Below are 10119 nucleotides of genomic sequence, written 5' to 3' on the forward strand. Positions count from 1 at the left end.
TTTGGCTGTAGTTGTGTACAGGTTCAGATTGTTGAAATGAGTCATTAAAGTTGTTACTCTCCATCATACACTTTCGTTCATTCTTACTCATATGCCGCTTTTCCACTACAAACGCGGCTGAGCCGTGCCGTGCCGAGTCGAGCTGAGTCGAGCTGAGCGGGGCTGTTGGAGTTGCATTTCGACTACAACCGCGCTGAACCGTGCTGGCTGGAAGTGGGTGGACACATTGGGTGGAGTTAGTGAAAGTGGGTGGACGTCACGTGATGTCGTTAAGCAGCGCAAACAGTGACATCAGTGACAGTGGCGGAACAAGTCAGAGCCGGGCCGGGGGCGGGGCAAATGACCGGGCCCTTTATTAAAGCTTTACATAACATCATTTTAGGCTACAAAATGTCCGCAACTGCGGTGTTTACCAATTTCAACACTACCGGGTGCAACTATATGTTATTTAGTACATCAAGTCCTTCAAACGAACATGTAACTCAGAAACAAAAAACATTAGGATACTGTACATGGCTCATAATAAAACATCAATAGCCTATACTGCGCACATTATTTGAAGGGCATACGAATGAGCGCTCAGAGTGGTGACAGGAAGAGTCAGAAATAAAAGGAGGGCGGTGCAAACCTCACTGAATGCACTGTGTTTACCAATTTCAACACTACGGGGTGCAACTATGTTATTTTGTACATTAAGTCCTTCAAACGAACATGTAACTCAGAAACAAAAAAACATTAGGCGACATACTGTACATGGCTCATAATAAAACATCAATAGCCTACTGCGCGCATTATTTGAAGGGCATACGGCGAGCCTTGCGCTCCGCGAACTCGTGCACGATGCTCTGTATGTCACTGATTCAGTGAGCTTTTAAGCGGTAGTCTCACGACCCGAATAGTAAACAATAAACATGGAGGACATGGAGTCGTTAGTGTTGCTGGTCTTGGTGCTGTGGCTTGTTGTCACCGACAACGCCAACAGATACTGGCAAGAGCGTATAGATGAGGTGAGGCGCATAAGGCTTCAGAAATTCTCGTAATTCTTCTTCTTCCGGGTTTGCGGTGTTTACAGATCCCAGCGCGCTCGCGGGGCGTGTGTGGGCATGTGAGGACACTCCTCCTCACCAATCAGTGCACAGGGGAGTGTCTGCTCACGCCCCCAACCTCACTCGGCACGGCTTGGCTCGCTTCAGCCCCACTCCAAAACGGTGCGAGTTTTAGGGGCTAAGCAGGGCTGAAACGAGCTGAGTCGTGCTGGTTTTTGGTAGTCGAAACGCGAGCCGTGTCGGGCTGAAGTGAGCTGAAGCGAGCTGAAGTGAGCTGAAAAAGGGTAGTGGAAAGGGGCCAATAGTGTCTCTCCTTTGAACCAGTGGTTCCAGGGTGTCCTTTGGAAGTCTAAGGATCCTCAGACAGCAGTCTTGCACTCTTTGTAGCTCCACACTGAGATATTCAGGCAAACCACCCCAAATGGAACTGGCATAATCTAGCAAGGGCCGGATCTTTGTGGGTAGTAAGGCCAACCTCAGCAGGAAGATCAGCTTTCCTGCATGCTCTCACGTTATAAATACATTTACTAGTAGCAATGACAGGCCCTTTTTAAATCTAGTTGCGATCAAGGAGTGTGGTGTATCAAAAGAAACAGTATGAAGTTCTGAATTCAAAACTGGTTTTATCCCCCCCCCTCCCCCCAAGTTAAATAGAACAGAAGTGACAGCTGTTTGAAATTTTCTTTTTTTTTCATCAGCCTTATTTGGCCGCTTCCAGCAAAATACATCAATCTTGAGAAAGTAAAGTAAAGCACCTTCAGGAGCAATTCTTGTGCCCAAAATGTCTATCAGTTGCTCAGAGTTTAAAAATAACCTTTTGCTCCAGTATTTTTTATTTATTTTGAAATGTAATTGCATTATTTGCATAGTGAGATGACAAACTACTCAAATTAATTTCAGCAACTGAGCAATGGCATGACCAGAACTGATGATTGTAGGTACTTTGCTGGCCATTGTACCAAATCATTCAAACCCAACTAAACATCATTAAGGATAATAACAATCTATATAGATTCCTATTAAAGTATTAAATGTCCTCTTTAACTATATTCCCTTCTTTACAACTTGTCTAATTGGCATACAAATGCCATTTATTGAATCTGATGGCACAGCAAAGCAAAAGGTGGCAGCGCAGTTCCACACGTTACTTTTCAGAGGGTGGCGCTCAAAAGCGCTAGGTAGAAACTGTTTCTAATCAAATGTAACTTCTTCAAAACAATATGATTAATATCTCTAAACTTTCTCTTTCTTTCTCTATCCTCCAAAATCCAATATTTTTATTGTTTTCCATAGAAGGATACACATCTATTGACCGTGACTTGAACTTTCACTGTTTCTCACCAGCTTCCGGTTTGACTGAAATTACTGCGAAAAAGCCCACCAGGGGTCATGATTGTTTCTGATGTCTGGTATCAATTTTGGCCAGTGTTGACCAGTAGAAAGCAAGCTAGAGGCTAACGTCATAGGGTGGCACATCATCGGCTTTTGACCAAAATCCAACTTGGCCGCGTCCAGCGGTTTCACTGGCAACATTCAGAAAAAAGATTGCTGTGTCAAAAGTAATCAGTATCGTGCAAATCTGAGTACATATTCTGAAAATTCAGGTTATTTTCCTATAAAATACCCAACTCTTGTGAAGCTGAATGTACTTTTTATGTACATGGCAATTGAAAATTTGCAATTTACTATGTACGGTAAATGGATAGGCACTTCCTGCACGGCAAGCGCTGCTGGCATTACTATTACTAGCTTTACTGACGATACTCAATATGTGAGAGTTCCATTTTAAGTCATCCTATACGACAACTCCAAGCAACTTGAACTCAGTAACTCTTTCTTTGTTAGTGCGTAAAGGAAGGGGAGAGTTGTTAGTTTCTTTGAAAGAAATCCACGTCTTTTGCTTTCTTAGCATTGAATTCCATTTTGCTACTCATGGCCCAGGATTCCAAATAGTGCATGACATCCTGCATACAACTCTCTGTAGTCTCTCTTAAGTTAATGAGAAAAAAAAACAGCTTTCCATGTTAACAAGAAACACGAAAGTTCAAACTCCTCTGTCCTGAACAGTTCCATGGAGGAAAACTTACTGACTGTTATCAAGCACTGGCACTGGAGACTCCTTCTGAAAATATGAAATAAACATATCTTTCCAAAAAGCTCCATCACAAACAATTAGATGTTTTTTTTTTCTTTATTAAATAACAACATTTTTAAAAATGTGTTTATTATTAGTGTCATGTCCAGACTCTGGTTCCCAGACTGCACCATGGCCGACAAGACATCACGGTATAATTTGCCCTGGAGTTTCACACCATGGCCATGGGCAGCAAAAGGAATGACCTGGCACTTGAAACAGTACTTCATCTGGGTCTGAATATGGAAGTGCTCATGGAGCTTGCATGCCACGATGAACAGATGACCCTTGATTCGCTGATTGATTTTGCTATTCGCTTGGACAACCTGCTTCACAACTGCTCCACCCACCAACTCCACCAGCTTCGGCTCTCCTGACATGATAGAAATCCCAGAGCCCATGTACATCTGCCACAGCAAGTTAAGTCTCACTGAATTAAAGAGAAAGAGAAGGGAGAGACTATGAATCCCAACCATGTTGTAGCAAAGTGTCCCTTGCAGGGTCATGGTTCCATGCTGAAAGGCAAAGCTGGGAGGAGATTTATTTCTGCCAACAAAGCCTTGGTGAGTCCCTCTCAGTTTGTTTCTCATCAATGTTTCAGATTAAATGTTCAGATAAAACACTCAGAACATGTCTTCATTCTTACAGCCTTGGGAGTGGCATGGTGGTGTAGTGGTTAGCACTGTCGCCTCACAGCAAGAAGGTTCTGGGTTCGAGCCCAGTGGCTGAAGGGGGCCTTTCTGTATGGAGTTTGCATGTTCTCCCCATGTCTGCGTGGGTTTCCTTTGAGTGCTCCAGTTTCCCCCACAGTCCAAAGACATGCAAGTTAGGCTAATTGGTGACTCCAAATTGACTGTAGGTGTGAGTGTGAATGGTTGCTTGTGTCTATGTGTCAGCCCTGTGATGATCTGGTGACTTGTCCAGGGTGTACCCTGCCTCTGGCCCATGGTCAGCTGGGATGGGCTCCAGCTTGCCTGTGACCCTGCACAGGATAAGCTAATGGATGGATGGATCTTACAGCCTTGATTGACTCCATCCAGGTAAAGAGGGTTATCCAAGATATCAGGCTATCCATGCAAACCTTCTGCTCTGACATACAGATCAGGCATGGGTTCTCCCCTGGGCTGAGTATGTCCAGAATTCATTGCGCCACTCTGTTTCAGTGTGTTCTGGGGTACCAGCCACATTTTCCCTGGAATGCCAATCCCAAATATGCGGTGGATGAGTGGTTCAAAAGGAGCAAACAGGTATAGGACAGCACCCACCAGTGAATGGAGCATGGGGCTAGTAAGAACAAAAGGTTTCCCAGTTGACTCAAAGGCAAAACCCCCAAATAAAACACAAGTAATCAAGTGTGGCTAGCCACTAAGGACCAGAGAAGCCCACAGGGGTGCAGAAAGCTCAGCCCTAAGTAAATCATCCCCTATAAGATACTATGGCAGACTCATGTCACTCTGTCACGTCAGCACCAGAATCATTTCCAGATTCCAGTTCCCAGAGTGCACCAGAGCCTACAAGCACAGCTCTCATGGACTATGATCCCAACCAGCATATTCCTTCTCACATTCACAGTCACCTGATTACTGATTGCACAAACACATTACACAACATTACATGGTATTTAGCAGATGCTCTTATCCAGAGCAATGTACAATGAGTACAAAAGTCATGCATATAAATGGTTTTGAAGAATTCTTCTAGGTTGCCCACTTGATATTTGTGATTTCCATTTTCATGCACAGGTGGTATGGTAGTGTAGTGGTGAGCACTGTCACCTCACAGCAAGAAGGTTCTGGGTTCGAGCCCAGTGGCTGACGAGGGCCTTTCTGTGCGGAGTTTGCATGTTCTCCCCATGTCTGTATGGGTTTCCTCCGGGTGCTCCGGTTTCCCCCACAGTCCAAAGACATGCAGGTTAGGTTGATTGGTGGCTCTAAATTGACCGTAGGTGTGAATGGTTGTTTATCTCTATGTGATGACCTGATGACTTGTCTAGGGTGTACCCCGCCTCTCGCCCATAGTCAGCTGGGATAGGCTCCAGCTTGCCTGCGACCCTGCACAGGATAAGTGGTTACAGATAATGGATGGATAGATTTTCTTGCACAAACTCTCATGTAGTTTTCCTGAGAGAGAAAACTGTTGCTGTTTCTTCCTCTTCCTGTGTACTCAAACCGTTTGCATGTTTTTTGAGAGAGTCATAGTAGTATCTTGTTATAGAGGCATCACTTGTTCCTTTGTCCATGCCACCGAGGCAAATCACAGGGGCAGACTTTTGAGGATTGGAGTATTCCATGCATCTGATATGATCTTTGACGTTGTTATTATTTCCTTGGCAGCCGCCGTAGGAGAACTCTTCACAATGCATGGAGGTAATGTTGAAAAAATAGCCCTTGAAAATGCCAAAGCATAGCCCCTCTTCCTTTGGAAGGTGGCAGAGTTTGGGAATTTTCAGAATAGTGTGGCAGGTTTTCTGACACTCTGTGACAGACATAAAGTTGTTGGTGTTTCTTTTGCAACCTCCATAGCCAAACTTCTCACAGGCCTGAGTGAGAGTGTTGTAGTACAAATGGAGCACATCATCTAATCACGGCCCTTCGTCTACTTGTAGAAGGCAAACTTCTTTTTTTTGGGGGGGGGGGATTTCATGATCTGTAAGCGAGTGCACTTTGGATGATGTTTATGAGCAAAATGCATCTGAGAAAACGTCCCTCCATCTTTCTGGCTTTTGGGTGCTGGTCTTCAGATATGTGTATGTATGAGAAGTGAAGTAAAGTGAACAGACACTCATACACAGAGACTTTGTGAAGTAACACTCAGCGTTTATTGCTGGAACTTACCATGCCTTTACATCCATTGTTGCTATTCTGGTTTATTATCTTTATTTTGTATTTTAGATATTACCCTCATTGTATTTGCTGATTGCCTAACATTCTGCCTGTTTTTTTTTTGCACATTGCCTCACCATTTGTAATTTGTGCCATGTTGCTCTGCATTTTCATCTGTTTCCAGCCCCATCTGTGACATTGGTCTTAAATTATGTGAACATCCACTCTACAAATCCCTGTGAATTAGCTGTTTCTACAGAAATGATAATGTGCTAGAATGACAGTATTAATAAAGACCTGTGATTTGTTCTGTCAGAAATACTCTTACAGCAGATTAATCAAAAGTTTCTGACCAGTCAGATTCATGAATGTTGTATTATAAGAATATTAAGTGCTAACTATGAATCCATAAAATAAGAACAATGATGAGTGAATTTGTTTCCATTACTGTATGTCTCACCAAGTCCAAAAAGTCGACATTTTAAGATTTTAAATAATTAAACATCCTAAATCATTGCTTACATACTGGATTCGATCTAAAGTCTTGCTCTGTTTAACTCTGCAAAGATCAAATTTACAGTTTAACATCACTGCCTTTTAATTAAGCACTAAAAATTAGTCAATGCCAAATAAGGTCAAGTAATTACATGAATTCATGCCTCCCATGGGTGTTTGTGGGGGGGTGTGGGGGTGTGTGAGAAAGGTTGTGAGTGCATTTGCAGGTGCAAAGCAAGGTCAGTATGGAAGCGATGCCTTGCGCTGCAGGGCCAGACGCTATCCCAGCAGGAAAAGCGAGCTGAAATAGTACCGCCATAGTCTGGCCAACTTAATAGCTTTGCCTCAACCTACAGTAATCATGTACTTTGTGAACCAAGGCACATACCAACACATTCAAAACCTAAATACACAGACTGACATGCAGAGACAGACACAATTCATTAAGTCAGACAGAGTAGGCTCATATAAACTATACACTGTCTGAAATAGGGGCATAGTAGGAGTCCATTTCTGTCCCACAAGGATGGCATGGTGGTGTAGTGATGAGCATTGTCGCCTCGCAGCAAGAAGGTTCTGGGTTTGAGCCCAGCAGCCAATGGGGGGCCTTTCTGTGTGGAGTTTGCATGTTCTCCCCATGTCTGTGTGGGTTTCCCCAACAGTCCAAAGACATGTGGTTAGGTTAACATGGGGAAGCCTTAGGCTGAAGTGCCCTTCAGCAAGGCACCTAACCCAAAACTGCTCCCTGGGCGCTGTAGCATAGCTGCCCAATGCTCTGGGTATGTGTGTGTGCTCACTGCTTATATGTGTGTTTACCGCTTCAGATGGGTTAAATGCAGAGAGGAATTTCACAAGTGAAATTCACATGTGATGAATAAAGTTATTCTTCTTCTAAGGTGCACTCTACACTAATGTACCCCCAAAGGTGCATTATTGGACTTGAAGGTAACTATGTGTCCCTTTTTAAGGCCAAAAAGGTACATAATATGTTCCCAAGTAGTACTTAAAGGGTACAAATAAGTACCTTAGAGGGTACTGCTCCAGTGACAAGCCATTGTACCTCTAAAGGTACAATAATGTACTTTATTTTCTGAGAGTGTAGACACATTTTCCAAATTGAAAATTATTAAAATACTTGCTGAAGTAGCTGATTTACTGATAATATCTTTGGTTAAATTGGTGATATAAAATGTTACGGAAACACACAGAACCTCCATAGCTCTCAGCTGTTCTCAGCTAAAGAGTCATTCTCATATAATGGTGCTTTTAACTTATGGTACCTCAGGAAGCAGGAAGTTGAAGCTTGGAATGACTTTTTTATTTTTTTAACCTCTTAGCATTTGAGCTCCAAAGTGGGAAGAAACCATGTATGGCTCCATGTTTGTCTTTTGTTAACAACAAGCTAGCAAGGTAACTATGAGTGATGTACAGTCCCCGGCAAAAGTTTGGACACACCTCCTAATTCAATGGTTTTTCTATATGTGTATTAATTAAAAGACACTTCACATCGTAAAGTAATGATGGGTGTCATTTCTCTTTACTTAGTCGAGCGATTCTTGACATAATATGGATTACTACAGTTGTGCAATAGGGCTATTTACTGTATTTTTATTATTTACTATTTACTGTTTGATCTCAAACATATTAAGAAGGCAAGAAATTGCACTAATTACCTTTTGACGAGGCACCTGTTAATTGAAAAGCATTCCAGGTGACTACCTCATGAAGCTGGTTAAGATAATGCCAATAGTGTACAAAGCATCATCGAGGTAAATGCTGGATATTTTGAAGAATCTAAAATATGAAACATATTTTGTTTTTTTTAACACTTTTTTTTTGTTTACCACATAATTCCATATATGCTCCAGATGTTATTTTATAGTTTTGGTGTCTACAGTATTGTTCTCCAGGTTGAATGGGTTGACCAAACTTTTTGCTCATACTGTACATTTTCCTTCACTAAACAGTTATGTGTATTGTCAATGTTATAGATTTAACAAGCTAATATGTCTGTAGGTTGATTTATTTACTGTGAGGAGGCATATTGATTGGACATCATTCACCAAACTCAGAGGAACTTGGAGTTGACGAGACCATCTCAAGTTCCTGAGGAAGAATTCTGGGATGAGGAGGGCATTTTCTTTATTATTTTTCCTGTTTACAACCTCTAGTTGAATGCCAAACAAGTCATTTCACCATTTCATCATTTCACCAGGAAATGATATAAATGAGGATGTTAGCCAAGCTGACCTCAATCATGGATAACCCCTCTCATCCCCTACATGAGGCTGTGGGGGCTTTAAGCAGCTCTTTTAGTAGTAGACTGCTACACCCATGGTGTAAGAAGGAGAGATACCGCAGGTCATTCATACCGGCTGCTGTCAGACTGTATAACACCCACAACTTGTAACGTAGCACCAATAACCTGTTTGTCGTTATATTTGCACTACTTCACCACTACTACCTCTGCCATCTCTCATCAATGCAATTATTATGTGCAATAATATAGGCCTTAAACTATTTTTATGCATACTTATATATCAGTGGCAGCTGCTGGTTTTTAAAACAGGCGAAGCCCATTTTACGCATTCATCGTAAAACCTGTAGGCCGGATATCAAAGCATAGAAAGGTGTGCTCCATTAGCATAGTGAACTAGACAACCCTACCTAGTGGCAGAAAGTATTTTTGCTTGTACATTTCATGTTATAGTCTGGCTTGCCAGGCTAGTGCCTCATATTCTTAATCAAAAATATCAAACATCCAAAAATCACTGGCTATTCAACAAAGAGCCTTGAACATCATACCCTGATATGGAACACAGAGTCTTTAACACAACACCCAGCTGTGCAACACATCCTTGAACATCTTCTGCAACACAGTCTGGAAATTCATAACCAGGTAGGCTATGCAACACACAGAACCTTGAATATTATACCCAGGTATAACCTATAACACAGAGCCCACCATTCTCTTAACATTACTGAACAATATACACACTTCAGATTCATGAACATTATACGATGCACACTATTTATACACAAATTCTGCCCTCCGCTCCTTTTCCAGAAAATGGTCTGTGACCCTGTCATACTAGCTGGTTGTGCTTTCCAGAGACTTCACCAATTTCTGTTAGCAGCTAGCACTGCAGATCCCAATAAGGCTCAAGCTAGCCTACAACCAGATTGAACTACAAATGAAATAAACGAGTGAATTCGCAAATGATCAAACTGATAGAATGGATGAAAGTTAATGGAGCACAACGAGTAATATTTACATTTATTTACAGAGTAATGTACAGAGACATCAATGAGAAGAAACGTCGGACAGCACTTTGGCACACGACTACACTTTCTCAACATCCGCTGGGGACTGACTGATCATACTTTCGTGTTCCTTGCCGACGCCGAAGTACAGAGCCCGCCCTCCTCATGTCTTTCAAACACTACCTCCAATAATCCTTCATCAGCCCGGCTTCTTGTCCCTCCCACTGTCTCGTTTAGTCCCAGAGAAGCCCGGCTTCCCTGGAAGTGACGATTTTGTCGATTTTAACCAATAACAACTAGCCGAAATTGGCTGTTCAGAGCCCTCTCATAGACTGCAACGGATACCCGGCTGCCAGCC

The 10119-nt window shown here is 42.4% G+C and overlaps 1 protein-coding gene and 1 pseudogene across 1 annotated transcript in view; both read right to left on the minus strand.

Moving 5' to 3' along the window:
• The window catches only part of LOC132887875 (voltage-dependent calcium channel subunit alpha-2/delta-1), a 297423-nt gene that overhangs the window by 148547 nt on the left and 138757 nt on the right, over positions 1 to 10119 (minus strand). The window lies entirely within an intron of this gene.
• Positions 3143 to 6158, minus strand: LOC132887619 (tissue factor pathway inhibitor 2-like; annotated as a pseudogene).

Source organism: Neoarius graeffei, chromosome 6, assembly GCF_027579695.1.
Source record: "Neoarius graeffei isolate fNeoGra1 chromosome 6, fNeoGra1.pri, whole genome shotgun sequence".
Taxonomy (NCBI): domain Eukaryota; kingdom Metazoa; phylum Chordata; class Actinopteri; order Siluriformes; family Ariidae; genus Neoarius; species Neoarius graeffei.